Source organism: Mytilus trossulus, chromosome 13 (genome assembly GCF_036588685.1).
Source record: "Mytilus trossulus isolate FHL-02 chromosome 13, PNRI_Mtr1.1.1.hap1, whole genome shotgun sequence".
NCBI classification, from domain to species: domain Eukaryota; kingdom Metazoa; phylum Mollusca; class Bivalvia; order Mytilida; family Mytilidae; genus Mytilus; species Mytilus trossulus.
This window is the reverse complement of record NC_086385.1, coordinates 11,131,566-11,152,909: the sequence shown is the minus strand read 5'-3', so window position 1 is coordinate 11,152,909 and position 21,344 is coordinate 11,131,566. Positions and strand designations below refer to the sequence as shown.

At 30.4% G+C, this 21,344-nt stretch overlaps 1 pseudogene; it reads right to left on the bottom strand.

Annotated features, from left to right (window-relative positions):
* Positions 1 to 4,697: 4,697 nt before the first annotated feature.
* On the bottom strand, positions 4,698 to 20,557 carry LOC134694077 (uncharacterized; annotated as a pseudogene).
* Between the last annotated feature and the right edge of the window lie 787 nt (positions 20,558 to 21,344).

The window sequence follows — 21,344 nt, the reverse complement described above, 5'->3', positions numbered from 1 at the left end:
TGTCTATAGACATACAGGTATCTTTATGTTAATTGTTTGATAATTTCTTTTCAACAGAAACGAATGGGACACAATTTTATTTATCAGTAGAACGATAAAGACGTCCAATTTTTCCTAAAATCGTTCTTATGGAGTAAATGATTTTCCATATTTAAGAATTTAACAAACTTTAATGTGTTTGGATATTGAGTTTATATCTAAAAGGGCATTTGTAGAGTATATCCTAACCCAATGACGTTATTGTTTGTTTTTCGTTTACATTTTAATAAATCAATCATTCGAAAAACATGATAAAAATACCAATCAATAGTGGTAAAACATTGGTCCATTGGCAAATTACCGCAATATAGAGGCCAAAAAATGAATATAACCATCCTAACCATATAAATCAAGTAGTTTATAAAGTCGATAAAATTGTGAAAAAGAGTTTGCAAAGTTTTTCATAAATAATGATTTTGTAAGTCTAGTTCAAATCTAGAAAAATACTTAAAATATTCGTAGTATGAAACAACACTAGTTTTACTCTATCATTATACTTACTATGATCTTTCGTGTGACATACTCGTACCTTCTTGTCTTCTACTCGTAGATTTATTGTCATCAAACATAAGTTTCCAGCATGCATTTCTAAATCCGTCGTTCTTCCTTTTTTGGTTTCAATACATGCAGTAAAACGAAAAAAAAAGTCTGATTAGTCTATTTAATTTTCAAATTTAAAACAAAATTGGGACACTTAACATCGAGCAATAATCAATACATTTGGGGCCCTTTATAGCTTGCTGTTCAGTTTGAGCAAAAGCTCCGTGTTGAAGGCCGTACCTTGGCCTATAATGGTTTACTTTTATACATTGTTACTTTGATTGAGATTTGTGTCATTGGCACTCAAACCACATCTTCCTATATCTATGCATTTATTCCTTTAATTTTCTTTAACCATTATAGATAAGTGTGTACAATTTTAAATATATCACGCGTTTAGTACATAACGGTGTGAAGCTTATGTACTTATTGCATGCAATACTCACAAAAATGAACAGAAAAGAAATGCAAACTGTAATCAAATAATTTAACCTGTACCAAGTCAGGAAAATGGCAATTGAAATATTATAGTTCGTTTCTGTGTGTGTTACATTTTAGTGTTATGTTTCTGTTATGTCGTAGGTTTCCCACAGTTTTAGTTTGTAACCCGGATTTGTTTTTTTCTCAATCGATTTATGAATTTCTAACAGCGGTAAACTACTGTTGCCTTTATTTAACGTTATACACAGGAAAAATTGCAACATATGATTTTCATATGTTTTATAAAACATATGAAAAACATATGATTTTGATATGTTTTTCATATGTTTTGTTCATCATATGATAATCATATGTTTTAAAACATATGTTTTCTGTCTGTTTTGAAACATATGAAAAACATATTCATATGAAAAACATATGTTTCATAAATCTTATGAAAAACATATGTTTTTCATGAAACATATGAAAAACAGCTGTTGAAAATCTTAAGAAAAACATATGTTTTTTATGAATCATATGATAAACATATGTTTTTCTTTATGTTGGAAATTACGTGAAAAAAGGTATTTTTGTGGTATTTGAAGAGCATATTCAGCCTATTTTACTCCCAGATTCAGCATATTAATTTATAATCTAACACCATATATATTAGTGATAAACCCTGATAGTTTTGCATGGTTCACAAATCTCATTACTGATCTTAGATCGAAGATGTTGAATAAATGTGTAAACATACATATGTTTTGCCTATGTATAACTATGATATTGTAACAAATGCATAAGATAATGCATGAATCTTTAAAAAATGATATATGCCAATGCTAAGGAAAATGCATACTTAATATCATTAACTTAAAAGTACTTGTTTCAGTCACAATATAATCATAAACTTAAGTTATGAAAATATTGCAAGGTCAATAAAGTCAATAAACAACGCATAGGGGTTGAAGCAAAAATCTCCACAGAAATGAGATGTGCAGACGCTTATATAATAACATGTGAAATACCATAGACTTATTATACATCAGGAGATCCCCTGTAAACCAATTCATCAGAAACTTTAACATGTAAGCAATAGAAAACTTCAAAGTCAATAGACCATGACTGAAGGGGCTTGGACCAAGATATATTCATTGAAATGATGAGTTTCAATACTATTATTTTCTAAAAGAAGTCATTTATATGTATTGCCCATAGGGTCCTATGTTAAAGTAAGTCCCCTGCTGGTGGCCATTTTGGATGATGGCTCATAAGGAACATTTATGCTATGTTTGGTTATCACCTCATAAGGAACATTCATGCTATGTTTGGTTTGATTCCATTCAGTGGTTATCTAGAAGAAGTTCAAAACGTAAAAAGTTTACACCGCCTATCTCCAAGTGATGAGAAAAGATCATTGGAAATGAGATGTGCCTACTTCAGAAACAGTATTCCTTAGTCCTGTTTTTTTACTCAAGGTGACACAAAAACCAGAAAAAAGGGATTTTAATTTTTTTTATATATTGATTAAACAAAACCCCGCATTGTAATACGTATGATTAGACATGGTGAATGTGTCCAAGAAATAACAACCTGAAATCTACACAATTCAACTCAAGCATAGGTACACTATTTAGAGTACGGGTAAGTGTTTGGTACAGAAATATGTTGGTCATTTCTCATTGTGAAAGTTTTTCCAATGTTACTTGAAATATAGATAATATTAGGCAGTTGGAAATTGAATCTGCACAAACTATCTATGACAAAATAAAAGTAAATCTACAATCGAACAGTTGAAACAGTTTATTATTAATATAAACTATTTTCCAGAGACTTAAATAGATTTCAGTGATCCTCAATAAGTGTTTGATGTGTCAAAAAATATGATCTTCATGTTATATTCTTACTATATCTGATTCTGGCTAATACAAAATATTGCAATTTTATTCAAGGAATGACTGTAATATTTTTTCTGCTTATGAAGAAATAACAAAAAAAGTTTAATGCACACTGAATAAGGCGCGTAATGGGTTATTTATCAGTGTGCACCACATTTTGTATGTTATTCCAAATGGACAGAAAAAATATTACAGTCATTTATTATAATTTAATTCTAAATTCCATTTTAAACTGTATAAAAACATGAAAAAGTTGATGATCACAGTCACATGACTAAATTATGTCTATGAGCAGATAACAAAATTATGTCAGCCAATCATAAGACGCATTACATCCAAAATTAAATTATTTATATATATATATATATATGTATATATATCAGTCTAAAGATTTGCACAACGGTACTGATATAAGGTGTTATTAAACGAAAATGTTGTTATAAAATCGTGTTGACAAATATTTCGGCTCAACAAATGGCCTTCTTCTTGTGTCACAAGTTTTAACAATACTGATACATAATGTATAAGGTGTGAAAATAGATCAGGTGATAATACAGGTAAGTTTTGGTCGATTACCTGTTATTAGATTACCATTATTAGCACATACACCCGTACCTCTTTCAATGGTGTAATTATCATTTTCAACTATTGATTCCATTTGAAGTGTAATGCGTAACAACGCATCTTGCGTTTCACGCTCAACAATGGGATGTCCATTTCCATCTCTTTTAAGAGAGAAACTCTTCCTGGTATTTTGCTTTTTTCTGGTGCTATACCAAGAAATTTTAAAATTGACCCCTTTTCACCACATTTTAGTACTTTGTAAGATGCTTGTGTCCTAATAATTATCAAAATAAATGATAACCTCTTATATTAAAAAATGTACTTGCCACTTTAGTTAACTATGCTTAAGAATGACTATTACTTTTAGCAAACAGTGACCTTGCATCACTGACCCCCTTCTTCCCCCTTTTAATGAAACAGAAGTCAACATGCTGAAACCTTCTTCAAACAATAGATATTACTGTATACATACAAACATATGTAAAAATGAGAATTGTAATGATTATTTGTTTTAAAAAAACGAAATAAATACCTTGCTATATCAGCCAAGCTTCATCAAACATATGTAACATGCTTGAGTATCAAACTGAACATGTCAAAAGAGTTTTAAATATCTTATTTTTTCTTTTGTCCAGTAAAATCACTGCTCCAAATGAGTTGAAGGCTTAAAATCCTGCAAAGACTGTACTGTCACCTATACTTCCTTACTTTTACTACTTTAAACATGGATTGAGGCTTGTCTTATTGGTAATTATAACACATCTTATTGTTCATATCTAATTTTTTTGGAAATGATAGTGTTAAATCAGTGATATTGTTGGCTTTTTTTTCAAAACTACCTCTACCCCTTTTTTATTTGGAAAATGTGTCATTTTTATCAAATTTGGAAATCTATAATACTATGAATTTGACTGGAGTACTTCAATTTGCAGACCCCATTTCAAGAAGTAAACGCTTATTTGAAATAAGACCCCTTGTTGTCAGTGAATGTACATAAATAGACCATCAAATCTGCACATATAGTCATTAAGGAATGAAAAATATTTAAATGAATTTTTTTCAGTTTGTCTTCATACTCAATTACTACTAACAGACTAAGACTGCACTGGTTGGGAAAAAAGTTTTCTTTTTGGGATAATTTTAAGCCATTTTTTATTCAAATTGGGATTTTTTTCCAGGGGAAAAAGCCTGTATTCTCCAGTAATTTAAGCCAAACAATATCACTGTAAATGAACCTCACTTGATGTAGTTTAACAATGCAACATACCATATTCTACTTCTTTCAAAGTATCCTCCTGTAAGCACATGGAAACACAAAAAGTTTTGTGCAAATTTGAAGGCAGTGTCTCTGCTCCTGGCCTTTTGGTTCTGTTGAAAGATAAGGTTTCTTATATTTCCATGTTTTTTTTCAAAACCATCCTCAAGAAAACCACTAGGAGGGCCATGTCTTTCAATATCATCGACCTGAAATTTAAAAAAAAAAACTTAATTTTAACAATCAAGTTTCAATCATTTTTTACATTCTTTTTTTTTACAGGGAATACCATTACAAATGATATATTTTGAAAATGACTTGTTTTCTCTCTCTAGTTTGAGACTACGATAGTCATTGAGGTAATGTTGCTCACTCTTTTTCTCTTAAGCTTATGATGTTGTATTTAATATGTGTGTGTGTTTTAGGTCATGGTATCAAAATTATAATTACACCTTATGTAAGAATCCTTGATTTTGATTGGTTGATAGCCAGTGTATTTTTAACCAATTTACTGTTATCAAATGAATATCATTTATTTTTTTAAACCACCAGGGTATTTGCAAAAAGGATATGCCTTTTTTACCCTCTCTGCCGTGGTATTAGCTAAAAAATACATTCGGTGTAATTAAACAGAAATAGCATGTTCTTGAGGGGTATTTGCGAAAAGTACCAGTCTTGAGAATGAATTTCCCTTGCCTTACCGCTCACAAAATTTAACATTCTCTCGACTGGTATTTTTCGCAAATAACCCTTCGTAACATGATATATTTGTTTAAAATTCAACAATAAGACAGTCAATGCCTAATTCAAATATAATGAATATGCTGTGTATCAGGTACTCAGTTCCTTGTTAAAGGGACTACTACTGCATCACAAATTTTCTTAAACTAGCATTAAAAATGCATCCTTGAAATAATTTGTAACATTTACAACCTTTTCAAAACCAAAATAAGTATTTAACACAATAGTAACAACATCCCATGATCATCTTACCAAGTGTAGCAAAAGATGTGCTTTTACTTTTCTGGTTAATTCTGGGGCATATTGGTATATTAGTTGCTGATACTCTCTAATATCCTCTCTTATTTGGTCCAAATCTTCTGAACGAAAAGATGTTTCATTTAACTTCTTCTGGATCTTTAAAAATAAAATTAAACAAATTCAAAACAAAATAAGCTTTGATTTATGATAAATTCAGTTTGAAAACCATAAAATGTCAAAATATACATTGTATCTAAAATCTTTTATCTAGTTCAGCTTCTATAAATTTATAGATTTAACATTGTTAAACTGATATTTATAGAAATGATTAAACCGAGTAAATGATATATAAGGCATGAAGATGGAATATTATCTATAACATAAAATCTGCAGACAAAATTTTTGGATAAAAATATATATATATATATATATAATTTGATTTTGGATGTAACGCTTCTTCTGACTGGCTGACATCGCTTTGTTTATCATAACATGGACACATATTTGTCTTGGGACCATGGCGTCATCAACATTTTTTCACCGGTTTAAAATGGAATTTAGAATTAAATTATAAGAAATTACTGTAATATTTTATCATTCACTATTCGAAATAACATAAACAATAATGTGTCTAAAGTACATGGAGGCCCCACTGGCGTTATCATTTCCATGTTCAACTGATCGTGAAATTGGGTAAAAAATCTAATATGGCCTGAAAAGTAAAGAAAACAACAAAAAGGGAACATGTGTACGAAGTTTCAAGTTGATTGAACTTTAACTTCATCGAAAACTACTGACTACCTTGACCAAAAACTTAAAATAAGAAAGATCATATCAAAAGGAACATGTTTACTAAGTTTCAAATTGATTGGACTTCAGCTTTATAAAAAACGACCAAAAACTTTAACCTGAAGTGCGAGGAACAGACAAAAAGACGAACAGACAGACAGACTGAAGGACACACAGACTAGATTAAACTAGACAAACATAATTCCCTCTACTATTGTAGGTGGGGCATAAGTGGGGCATAAAAATGTGTTTCACACTGTTAAATATGTTTAGTGTGCACCACATATTTTATGATATTTTCATCGACAGAAAAAATATTACAATCATTCCTTAAATATATTTAATTACAAATTATATCAACAAACTTGATTAGCAAAATAAAATTAAACACTTGAAAGTTTAAGGCAGGGAAGGTCAACCGTTATAAAAACATAGTACATTTAAATGTGCACCTCGTATTTCAACAAGGACACTGCAATCACTTCCAATACAAAGTGCAATGGAAATAAATTCATATGTTACTAAGTTAATTATGTCTTACATACCAGAGCCAAACTAGTCGCCATCTTAATATATCTTCTTGGAACACCAGCATACAACATATTAATTGGTGCTATTTGCAACTGAAAAAAAAAATAGCATTCAAAAACTATGGGAAATTTTTAAAATATTAAAAAAAAAATGATTATCATTTGTTCCATATCTTTAAAAAGTAGGCTGTAATATATAAGCATAATTATAAAATAAATACTGAATAGTAGAATGGAAAAAATACATACGACCATTTGCAAGTGGTAACTGTCATTCCAGATACTATTAAATATTAAAATGCTGATTATTAAAACACTGTAGGTAGAAATGGTTGTACTTCTAGTAGTGACTTTTATGCGCCATTTAAGGTCATTATTAATCCTGGTTTGTGCGTCCGTTCATTAGTTTGTCTGGATCGTCTGTCCCGCTTCAGATAATAGTTTGCGGTCAATGCAGCTTTGGTGAAGTTGCAGTCCAATCAACTAGAAACTTAGTACACATGTTCCCTATGATATGATCTTTCTAATCTTTAGACTGAACAGAGAAACACAGACCATGATAGTGCAGATGGGGCATCTGTTTACTAAGGACACATTCCTGTTTCTGTAGGTTATAGTTATACATTGATAAAAAGATTATCAGAAATTAGTCTTCTTATGTCTCCTTTATTGCACATATTTCATCTGTCATAGGTTATTATAGACCTAGGGCATAACTCTTCTTAAATAATTCAATCAGCACTCATTTTCAAACAAAAATTATACTCATGACAGGTCTTACAACAAATTTCCGTAAGCACTCACATATACCCTGCTTCTCCAAATGGGGTCTTCCATTTAAAAGATTTCGGTTATTTGGGGGATATGTCATGCTTGCTTGAGTCTCCAAATTAGAATATTAATAAATTTACTCACATATTCTTTAAAATCCTTCCCTTGTCTACTGCCTAAGTGTTTATCAAAATCATGAAACTGATCTCCAGGTTTAATGGACAGCAAATGCTGCATAAGCTTTGTCTTAACATTTTCTCCAATGTTGTTGAATATGTATTGGATTAAATGTTTAATTAATCCTAATGGTAATAAGTGGAGAAGGCCAACTGGAATATTTCTATAAAAAAGAGGCATGAATTAGAGCTATTATTACATATATATATATGTATACCTTACATATATTTTAAACAATTCTATTGGGTAAAATGTTATCACGTGACATGGAATAATTCAGTTGTTTTTCATTCAATTACAAGGAAGGATGAATAACCCTAAAAATTTCCACCAGGCGAATAACCTTTTGAGTTTGTTGATTTGAACTTGAGTTATCTCCTATGAAAATGACACTATAGACATAAATAAACAAAATGGCAGCGTTTACATTACACTGGAAGCCCACCGAGAGACGAGGAAATTAGGCATTAGACATGAATAGAGTGCCACCAGCTGATTATATCTCTTATTAAGTAACGGTCCTTTTCAGGGCCATCAATATTTTTCAAAAAGATACTACCTTTGTTGTCATTTTAGAAATTCTAGAACACAAATGTATGTTCAAATGTCAACTTGTCTTTGTTATTGTTATGTAAATAATATAGAAAGTGTTCGAAATGCCTTTCCACTGTTAGTTCGGTATAATAAAACAATTGTGGCCCCGTAGAATCAATGAATATCCACCTTTTCAACGTGCCATAATTGTATAATATATTCCCATGACTTATTGGTCTTATCCTATTTTTTCAATTATTCTTTAGGGTTTCTTTTTTTGTTGTAATGTAAGTGTAAAGGTTGGGGTCTGTAAAAATGTTTAAACCCGCTGAATTTCTATCAACTTCCATTTTCTTGTTTTGTATTCAAATTAGTCTGTTTTACTGTTTAAATTGTTCCATACTAGTAATTTTGGGGTATTTTATATAGCTTGCTATTTGGGATGAGTCAAGGCTCTGTGTTAAAGGTTGTACTGTAACCTAAAATTGTTTATTTTAACTACATTGTCTCTTGGATAGAGAGTTGTATAAATGACACTCACACCACTTCTTCTTATTCATATCAATATTGAACAGATACTGATTGATTTATGTTTACCTGTGTGGATCCAATACATCCCACATAACATTGTCATGCTCTTTCACACCTTTTTTTTTTCTAAATTTCTTTTTATCCTTTTCAAGAGATCTTAAATTAAGTCTGCTTAACTGTAGCTTAGTATCTGCAGGTGTCCTTTTCTGGCAAAGCGACATAAAGTGATCTGCATCTGCCTAAAAATATAAAAACAAAATGAAGGACATGTATATGAAAGACATTTTTTTTTTTTGCAATGTTAATATCTCTTTTATTATATAGTTATATATATATGATTTCCAGGGGCAGATGGGCAGAAGGAGGTTACAGGGTTGGTTCCAAACATATGTCCTGACACAAATCCATTGTTTGTATCAAAAAGGGATGGTTTAATATGTCTCCTTTATTGCACATATTTCATCTGTCAAAGGTTATTATAGACCTAGGGCATAAATCTTCTTATAAAGTCAATCAACACTAAATTTCAAAGAAGAATTGGACCTATGAGAGGACTTACAATGCTAATTTCCTTAAAATTAATATGTTCCAACCCACCCCCTTGATCAGCCACTGATTTTTTATAAGGTATGTGCATACCTTCTACTGTACTAATGCCTGTCAGAAAGTTTTTAATCGACCTGGACCTCATTTCATAGATCAGTTGTATGGAACGATTGTTAAGTGTACATTTGCCAACGACAGTGGCATGTGATTTTGACCTTAATTTCATAGTTCATTTGTCAAAGTTTAGTTTTCATTTATTTCTGGGAAACTTTAAGCATCCACTCAATTATATTTAGTGTATGGAATGTAATGTGTCTCATAAGTCAATTTTATGGCTGGGTGATGATTGCTTTCATGTTTATCTATATGATCGTAAAAATTAAAAAAAAAGTTTGGTTGTATATTAGTATGACATAAGTCATTCAGTGTAGTAGGAAGACAGATGGTTACCAGATAATTATTTTAGTAAACAGACATCCATAAAACCATAACACTATAACACAATGTTGATAACCACAAAAGGAAGGTCTGGATTGATTTTGGAGGTTATTGTCCCATTGGTTTAGAAATTAGAGGCCCAAAGGTGACAAAAACAAAGATTTATCTAGTGTCAGGACATGAAGTTGTGTAGAAGTATTTCAATTGCTCTGAAATTGTACCACAATGTTTAATATCAAAACTAGAAAGTTGGGATTTATTTTAAGGGTTATTGGGCAAACAGTCTATAAAGGCCAATAGGGCACCAAAAACACGCATTTTTCTTGTTTCAGGACAATAACATTGTACGTGTGTACCACAAAGTTCCATATAACAAAGGGAAGGCTGGGATTGAGTTAACAGTTCATGCAGGTTCATTGGTTCATTTGTCAAAGTTTCAATTTCTTTCAAGATGTAAATCATTTAAAAATTATATTCATTTAAAGTGTAGTCCTACATACATAACATTTTGGACAATACTTCTGAGCTGTTGCTCCCAGATGATTACAACAGAATGACATCATGTTAAAATCAGCAACAACACAATCAACTATCCCTTTCACAAAACATTTCTTCTTATTGGCTGCATCAAACGTCTCAATTCCATTTCTAAATTAAATATTAAAACTAAGGAATGTGAATCACTTAATTTGATGTGTATTTCTCATAATTATCAATTCTTAAAATACTAATTTATAGCAATTAGTAACTTGTTAAAAGCAGCAGGCTCCATTTTTTGTATTTCCTTTATCTTTCAAACACAGTTACAATAAAAAATATGAACTGTATCATTTATATATGATCGAAGGAGGCAATTTGTTTTATGTCTTTTATATCATTATATTTGCTTTTTTAAATTAACATCTGGAAATAGCTTCAACATATATTGGTAACAGTGGATGATATTTTGCTAAGCATCTTTAAGTTAATCTTACAAACAGTTGCCCATTTTATGTCTTCACATTTATTTATTTAATTCATACTGTACATGTACCTATTGCTTTTGATATCGTCTATAATTATCTTTGCAACATCCATAATGTCAGCTTTTTCTGTTGCTCCCAAGAACTGAATTGTTTCTTGTTTCTGCCTCATATCTATAGGAATCCCTAATAAAACAAATATATAATTCTTTAACAATATTATGATACAGAAAGGAGTTGGTTTAGAAATGTGTGGAAATTATATTTCTTACTTTTTGGTTGCCAGATTTATTAACAAAATCATAGCTATCTTACATAGATTTGTCAAAACATTTTATTATATATTTGCACATGTTCTTTTCATTTATAATGTGATTTTCAGCTCATGTACTAATTGATGTAAGGCATCTTGAATCTTCTAATTAGCTGATGTTGTTTAGTTTATCAGCTCATAGACATAATTTTGTCATGTGACCGTGACGTCATGATTTTTTTTCATGGAATCTGGTTTAAAATGGAATTGAAAATAAAATTATAAGTTCTCTAATCTCTTTATTCAAAATAACATACACAGGTTATTCAGTGTGCACCATATTTTTTATATTACTTCTTCATAGACAGAAAAAAATATTACAGTGAGTCGTTACTTAAATATTCTTTTATAAATTACCAAACCTAAACAAAAATACCTGAGAGTTGCATCTGAATGCAATGTAGTGGCATCCAGCGTCTACTTTTATGAGTGGATGTATCATCAAGAAACATATTGAATGGGATTGTTATTAGAGATTGTCCATCTGGGGTTTTGGAGTTGAAATTAAGATCTTCAATCCATTTTTTTCCATTGGCAGGATGCGTAATAATATCACTTATGTCGGCATTTCTACAAAATATCATATACATGTTACATTGATTTTTTTTTAATTTGCGAAAGATTGTTATATGACTGTGTGTCACAAAAATGTTGTAACATGTTTAACCCTGCCACATTATGTATGGCGTGCCTGTGCCAAGTCAGGAGCATGCAATTTTGCCGTCGTTTGTTGCTGTGTTAGATATTTGTTTTTCATTCATTTATTTGTACATAAATTAGGCCTCTAGTTTGAACTGATCTGCTTTGTCATTTCGGGGCCTTTATAACTTACTATTCTGTATGGGCGTTGCTCATTGTTTAGGACTGTACAGCAGTTGTTATTTGTTAATTTCTGTGATCAACATTAATATCAATTTTTCTAAATTAAATAAATGTTCTAAGAATTAATTTTACCTTTTGAGTGACTTTGATATCTTAGGATGTGCCATATTGAGCTTTAAGATCTGTGATGGTTTCATTGACCAAACAGGGATGCCATCTTTACTTGTACACTACAAAAAAATTGTTCATTAACATGTATAATACATCAAATTCAGTGGTGGATCTAGAAATTTTCATAAGAGGGGACCCACTGACTGTCTATAACCCACAAAATTTTTTTGGGAAAAGGGGGGGTCAGGACATTTTCCTCTGACGTTTTAGTGTACAAAGCACTATGAATGTCTTTCATTGAGATATTAAAGGAGGTGTGGTAAGGGCCTATTTTGGCCTCAAATTTCAAGTTCATCTGCCGAAAGATCTTAGACAAATTTTAATAACACTTTTGTAAGTCATGTAAGTGGTACATTTATGTGGAGAAAAATGTTTTGCTCTTGATGTTCTCCAAGATTTTTTTTAAAAAGTGATATGAAATATCCATTTTACTATCATAACTTTTGAAGCAATGCATGCAGATATATACTGAACTAAGTTCTTTTTCCATGTTTTTCTTTATGTTGATTACGAATAAATTTAACAGATAATTGACAAATGTGAATAGATAAAGCCACAATCATTTTTTTTCTTTTAATTTTCCATGGATTCCCAGTTATGAATTAAAGTTTTCCCTCACAGTTGTTGAATGATTAAATGTTTTGAATTGTGCTTTTAAGAACAAGTAATTACTTTTTAACCTTCCTCATTATGCACATTTGTTTACATCATGGTTTTCCCCTTGCACTTTCACTGTGTAGGCGACAAAGGTCTAACAAGAGGTCATTGTTAAGGTCAATGCATATAGAAAGACAATATTTTAATAGAAGTTCAACTATGAAGATTTTAATTGATATTATAAAGAATGTTCTTTTACTAGAATGTAAACCTACTCTTGATGTTATTGTATAGTAAAAATTAACCATTGAAGCATAAAAAACATTTTTTTTTATTTTGAAGTACAGTTATAACAATTTAAACTTTTCATTCAAAATCCTTTATAAATTTTGCACCAGTATTGTAGACTTAGAAATTTGTTAATGTATGATTTTAGGAGAATGTTCTGTATATGTCATGAAATAAAAAGGCATTGAGTTAGGGTATTTTACTTATTTGAGCCATGGCTGCTTTAAAATAGAGTATAAGGATGATTTTCAGTGAAAAGAAAATATAGGATAAGAATTATAATAAGGTGTTATAAAGCATGTTTTATGTGATGGAAATATACAGTGTCTGTGAATATAAATGTTGTATGCAATATGTGTAATGTTACAACATATAAAGTGTTTTACTTGTCTTTTATGTATTTTTTGGGGATGTTTTCAAACATACATATTCATCCTAAGTGTGTATTGACATCATTGCCAAGAAACATTGTTAGCGTACTAAGTGACTGTCAAAATTATCTCTCTATTATAATGTTGCTGTTGTTAGTCTTTTTTTTTTATCATTATCTTGATAACAAAAGAAGAAGTGTTCTTCATATATATTTAAATATAAACTATCAACATAACATGGTCTAAACACATCAATAAATTTTTGAAAAATTGGTAATTTTATCTTCCATTAATTGTCCCTGATATGATTGAATCTACCATTGCTTTTGAACAACTATATCAATATATACTAGAATAAATTGCATTAATGGTTAGTAGGAACTGTTCTTTTACAGTCTGAACTTTTACTTAATTGTTTAAATATTAAATCTCTTTTAAAGTTGTTGCTCTGAAAATGTGTGTTTTTATCCGCTTTTAGTGCATAATTTGTTAATTAAAGGTATTCTGCTCCTATGAGCCTGTTCATTTATGATGAATTATATTGTTCTTTTGTTTGATTATTTGCTTAAAGCATTAAATTAAACATGAATTATTCTTTTCAATTTGTTGTTATACTTATTTATAAGTCCAGCTCCAATATTATGTCAGTAGTTACAAACTAGATGGCAAAATTGAGAAAATTTGAATATGCAGGTTACCCCATTTTGATTTGGCATATACCAGATACCAACATTATTTGCCGAGCTTAATATTTTTTTTGATTGGGTATATATAGTTATACTTTGCAAGCAAATATGTTGTTTTACAATAATAAACGGGTCTTGGAGTATTTTGGCTCTGAAAGATGACCAAAATCAGCCATTTTGGACATGAGGCTAAACGAGACATATTGAAACGGATAGATTATACATACACGTAATAGACAGCATTGTTATTTTTATGCATTCTTACACCTAATGTGATGTTTTACTAGGAACAACTATTAAAAAATAATTATTGTTGCTATATTTTTTTATTTTAACTTGCAAAATATGCCAAAAAAGGCTTATTTTTGCTGTTTTCGATCAATTTCATCTATTTAAAGATGGTGGTCAAAAAAATCCAGATCGGTTCAAAATTTTCAAAAAAAAATTTGTGAGGTTATTTACATTACTAAGGTGCACCAATGTGCCAAATATGAACTCATTTGGCAAAATTGGCATTCGGACGGTTTTGCATGGTTTTCTGGCAGATTGGCTCTTAAGTGTCTATTTTAGTTGAGTCAATAATTGTATGTATAAGATTTTGACTAATTTACTCATTAAAACCACCTTGATTCTACTTTTTTCTATATACTGATATACATGTTCATAAAATCCTTTATTTATACTATCATGTATTTTGTTTCAAGTTTTATGAGAAAAAAAAAATTGTTTTTGACCCTGAGAAAAAAAATTTGTTTGTTTCACCCTCAGCTGCCACTATATGTATTTGCTAAAATTGAAAGATTGTCTTTCGCTAAAGGTGAAAAAAAAGTTTGTCTTGGAAAAAATCCATAGCACCAATAACTATATTAATTAAAAACCAATTGTTCAGAGAACAATTGAAGGTCTTTCCATCAAAACAATGTATTTTGATATGAAAAGTTGTGAAACTAAGTTTAAAATGTCATTTCAATCGTCAAATGATAGCTCCTAGTAAGCTGATTCCAAAAATATATTGTTTCCATACATTTTTTTTAAATAAGGGAGATAATTTGTTTCTTCCGGTTTGAAAAATGTTACTTCCGATTATATTTGAATATTTACTTGACACTAATTCCAAAAATATCTGGTTCTATATACTTTTATATTAATAAAGTACAAAAAAATAGCTACTTCCGGTTTACAAAAGGTCACTTCCGGTTGTTTTTTTTCAAGGTTTAATGGTTTGATACCTTTTTCTAAAAGTTGTATATCTTTATCATGTAGAATAAAAGCAAAGGTCAAAATCTAGAACGTCAAATTAAGCTATGACCTTGAGATCAATTTCAAGGTCATAAACCAAGGACCTCAAATCAAAAGACCATAGGTCTTAATTATATTTAGTTAATGAGTTATATCACCAAACGCGTATTTTTAAATACAAGAGGGGAGAAAACTCCCTTTTACATTCAAAGTACGCTTGCAATCAAAATTTACATCTTACGACATGTCGCAACTAACAATTTAGTAAAAATAATTTGTTGATATCTTATACAGTCTTTGGATATAAGTGAAAATAAGCCAAATTCAAAATATTAGAATATGACCTTGACCTTTGACCTTGACCTAATTTTCATTTTTTGGGACCAAGGACCTCAAATCAAAAGATCCTAGGTCTCTATCACTTATGATTTATAAGATAGAAATTCATATCACTTATATCAGATGCATAAGGGGAAATAACTCTCATATGGAGCGGTCATATCGCTTCGGTCAAAATAGGACAAATCATGCCAAGGATATAACGAGCAATTTTGTAAAATAAATTTGTCATAATCTTTTACGGTTGCGAAGGAGATGCGATAACAAGGAAAACAGTGTTTGGGGAGATAACTCTTACAAAGAAAAGTATTCGTTTACGCAGGGTAAATTTCAAAAGCGCATAAACTGTTCGATATCATATACAAAATATCTAAGCGACATATTGCAAAACAAATGTTTATCGCAAGAACAAAATTAGGCGGAAGAAAAAAAAAATAATCAGAAGAAAAACAATAGGTCTTTCCACAGAAAAGTGGAAAGACCTAATAAACTGGTTGTAAGGAAATCAATGCTAGCACTGCATGCAATAATTCTATATCTATCAGTAATATAATTGCCAAATATGAGAGTACACGGATAAAGAGGGTGGTGAAGGGTTATTTTTCCTGCAACGTGATCGCCGTTTTTTATTTGCACATTCAACATGTTTCTACTATTTTATTTGACCTTCAGTCTTGCAAGACAGGTTCCTCGATCAACGTGTTTTGCTTACTTAATTGTACGTGCATCGTGATTTCAAATGAGTATTTTACGTGCTCTATATTTTTCAAATAAAGTTCAAACACTAGGCAGGGATCGTCAAGAAAAAAGATTGATTGAATTTTGTTTTTGTGATAAGGCGGAAAGGCATACGATGTTGTTCCTTTATTTGCATTTTAAAAGTTAAGAAGATTGTTAAATACTTTTTAAAAAGGCCGTAAATTGTTTATATCATAAATATGTATACTAAATAGGGAATATTATGTAAAACAGAGAGTTTATATATACAGAGGACAGTGACTCAGTCACAAAAGATTCAAATCAAGGTGGTTTTTTTTTGTGCAACATTGACGTGACAAAAATTATTTCACGTTCAACATGAAATTATGTCTTATTTTACGTTTTTTCCGTGCAAGCATCCCCTCTTTATCACCCTCGATAAATGCTGTGGATTTTCTATAAAATTTCTATATGTTAAGCATTGAATCAATATACAATCATTTGACAATGGTACATAATCCTTAATAAAGTCCTCACTTTTGTAACAAAATCTTTCCAGCTGAAGTCTCCAATCTTTTTATTTTTCAAACTCTGCAGAGTTGGGACATCTGTCACATTCAGTTCTCCCATCATAAAAATGATAAACTTCACTATTTCATCACTCTGAAAATTGAATAATGGTTTTATTTTTTTCAATGCCTATTAATTCAAATTATGTGAAATATTTAGGAACCTTGTCAAATAAAACAAATATGACGAACTAATTGTTAAAAATTGTTATTAAACAAAGTTAAGCCTTTTTCAACTGATTTTTATAGTTTGTTCTTATATGTTGTACTGTTATACCACTGTCCCAGGTTAGGGGGAGGCTTGAGATCCTGCTAACATGTTCATGATGTTTAACCCCGCCACATTATTTATGTATGTGCCTGTCCCAAGTCAGGAGCCTGTAATTCAGTGGTCGTCGTTTGTTTATGTGTTACATATTTGTTTTTTGTTCATTTTTTACATAAATGAGGTCGTTCGTTTTCTTGTTTGAATTGTTTTACATTGTCTAATCAGGGCCTTTTATAGCTAACTATGCTGTATGGGCTTTGCCCATTGTTGAAGGCCGTACAGTGACCTATAGTTGTTAATGTTTGTGTCATTTTGGTCATGTTTTTCATGAGTGGTTCTCAACATACGTTTGACATATGTTTTTGAACATATGAAAAAAACATGAAAAACATATGAAAACATATGTTGCAATTTTTCATGTGTAGGATAACTTAAATAGAAATAGTTGACGAACATTTTACTCAATCTATCACCTTAGTTGAACATTTTCATACATTTAATTTAGTAAAATATAGTGTAGATGAGATATTGTCCCTTTAAGATATGGGCATTTCAATATTACCAACCTTTCTTAATCGAAAACGGTCGCTCATTGGTGCATTTATCTGGACATTCATCATAGAACAAACTAAAATGAAAATATACAACAGACCTTCTATTGAATGTTCTTGTGTATTTATAATAGCCGTTATCTGTGTTAATGTAATAAGAGATATACGTGTTTAGTTTGACAAACCATTATCTTAATATATATAGAATTGGCACAGTAATGAAAGAAGTGTTTTATTGTTTTTATATCTTGTGTTACTAAATTAATTTCCAACACGCAATCACTTGTATTGAGACCATTTAACAACATCGGAAGTGCTTAACCTGAAAATTTACAATTGGAAATAAATAAAATACGTACATAATTAATGAACATACATCGTTGGAATGAGTAAAGCATTCTAGTACATATAAAGCTTGAAAGCGTTGGTAAGTACACATTGTTTTTACAAAAATCATGTAAAATATCAAATATAAACACAAAGCGATCTCTAAATTTCAAAATATTCTTGAACCCTATATATAATTATGAATCAATTAACATGATTAAGGGTAGTATTCCTGAACATTGTTAATATTTTAGATAAAAAGATAACTATGCATTTCATCTTTTAACAACAACTATTGATAGTATTAAGCACTTGTATAACACTTCATGTTGTTGCCTAATATTGATTCAGAAAAATACAAGTTTAAGAGAGGCTATGTTTCTACAATGTATAATTTGTCGTTGTCTATCTTTTCTCAATTTCGTGCTAATTTAATAGAGTTTGAGTTCAAAATGTTTCTAGGCTGATTATAATTGTATGACTCGGTAGATGATGAAAACTACTTAATTATAACAGTAGCATGTAAAATAATGTTCATCAATGAAATAAATGATAAATTGTATTTGCTTAATTGCTGATATGTTTTTACCTTCTAGTTTATAAAATAAAAGTCCATCAATCTGTATTGGTTCTGTATGGACAACAGTTGGCATTTGTTCTGATGATTTGTGTACTTTAAGAATGTTCTTATAGCTTGTGTAGAAGATGTTTTCACCACCGATATCAATTTCCCGGTTATAAAGTATAACATATGTGCTCAATACTGTTTTGACATCAGACCCATTATACAAAACAGATTTTAAGTCACCCGTGTCATATTCCATCCAATAAACTCGCTGATCAACGAAATCTGAAATAACAATTAGATAAGATAAGGAACCTACATTGAAAAGGAAGCACATTCACTGCATTTCTACCAAACTGTGTGTTAATATTTACTTAGAAGGGTTCGATATTATAAACAAAGAAACTCTATGTATTTGCAAATAATTATGTATCAACTCTTATACATGTAGACTTTTTTTCGAAATATCGTGGTACTTACTCTATCGTCTGATCGGACATATTCGGTGGATGCGTTCATTTATCATTTTTAATTGCTTATAATTTAAACTATAACTACACAGATACAAGACAGTCACACTGACCTATAATAGTTCAAATTTTCTAACCTATCTATAGATAACATACCTACTTGTATATCTATCACTCTTGAGGACAAGTTTATTACTACCTGTCTGTCTTTTCCGTCAAATCTCACCCTAAGCAAGGCATCACTTGTTTCAGTACTATAATATATCCATCTATAATTTAGTTAAGACAAATATTGAAAATATTTTTTTATATTGTTGTGTTTTTCGAAAAGCAGTTGTACTAAATAAAAGAGGTAATACTTAATCAAAGGAAATCCAAATTTATTTTTTTTCTAAATAGAAAACACACAAACTTTAAGTGGAAAAACGAAACAACAGAAACACTAAAGTGTAACAAAAACGCAGACGACAACGTACCACACACAGAAATGAACTATAAGATGAAAATGTCTTTTTCCTGACTTGGTTCAGGACATTTAAAGAAAACACGTAGGGTTTAACGTGGTTTTGTGGCTAGCCAAAAATCGCAATTTTAGGGCAATCTTAAATATAACCCTAAAGGACAACATTACATGCCAGGACTACAGTAAAAAAATATACAAGAACATTCAGGACAGAGAAATAAACAAATAAACAATACACTCATACATTTCTTAGCAATAGTTATCAAAGGTACCAAGCATATAATCTAATACACCAGACGCGCGTTTCATCTACATTTGACTCCTCATAAACGCTCAGCTAAAACATAGTCAGAAAGCCAAACAATAAACTTATCATAGATACCAGTATTAAATTTTGTATTTAGGCCAGACACGCGTTTCTTCTACAAAAGACTCATCATTGACGCTCGAATCAAAAAGAATCAAAAAGCCAAATTAAAGTACGAAGTTAAAGAGTATTGAGGACCAGAATTCCAGTAAATAGTTACAGACCATTTATTAACGGGAACCGCTAAGATATTCCTAAAATGAACAGTCATGCAAAAGGAAACAAACACATTATTATTTGCGCAATAATAAAACGAAGTAAACATGTAACAGAAGACTGTTTTTGTGTACCTGTTATTTGTACAAGAGTTGGCTGATTGCAAATGCATTATAAAGAAGAAATAAGAAAAAAGAAAATCATCCAAGAAGCTAGAGTAACAAAAATGAAATACCTATCATGCGTGTTTAAGGCGAGTGCAATCGGTAAGGTTTCATTAACAATAGTGGTTACATCTGTTCCATCTGAATTACATCTCATGATTCGTCCTAGTGTGTTCAGTTCTGTCCAGTATAGATGACTGTTTCCTGAGTCAAACGCTACGTAATATGGTCTGTTTGTGGAGACAATAGTTTCAAAATTTACAGCTTTATCATTTGGATAAGTGAATCTGTAAAAAGGATTATTGAAGGCGAAAATATTAAAAATATTAATAACCTTTCATCATGCTAAAGCAACAGTTTTTGTTGTTTTTCTTTTTTCATAAGTGCAGCTTTATCATGTTGATGTATTGTTCATTGGTTTAAACTTTCTTTTTTGGTCTGTATGCTAAACATCTCTTTGTATAGGAGAATTATGCTTTGTTATAAAGGAGATGTTTATCTTTTTACAATAATCTCTTTTAACATTTGTATCTGTTTTTCTAGTTATGAAACATAGGATTTTGTTTAATTTAGATCTTCACTATGAAACTTTGTTTCAAGTCTAAAGAAAATACTTACTACTGTGGATTCATTTATTTCATGGGTACCAAGTTTCGTGAATTAATGAAAACTTGTATGTTCGGGGATAGTTAATTTCGTAGTTTTGCCGAATTCTGCATAAAAGTTGACACACAATTTGTCATTCGTTGAACATTTAATTTCGTGATTTACCTGTACATACAAAATTCACGATTGGTATCCAACGAACAATAATGAATCTACAGTTCTACGTAATGACAGTTTTAAAAAATAATTGTATTCATTACTTATTGCTAATTTACGATACCTCACTATGACATTCTCAGTAAGTCGTGAACTATACACACATTTTTCTTTCCCATCGT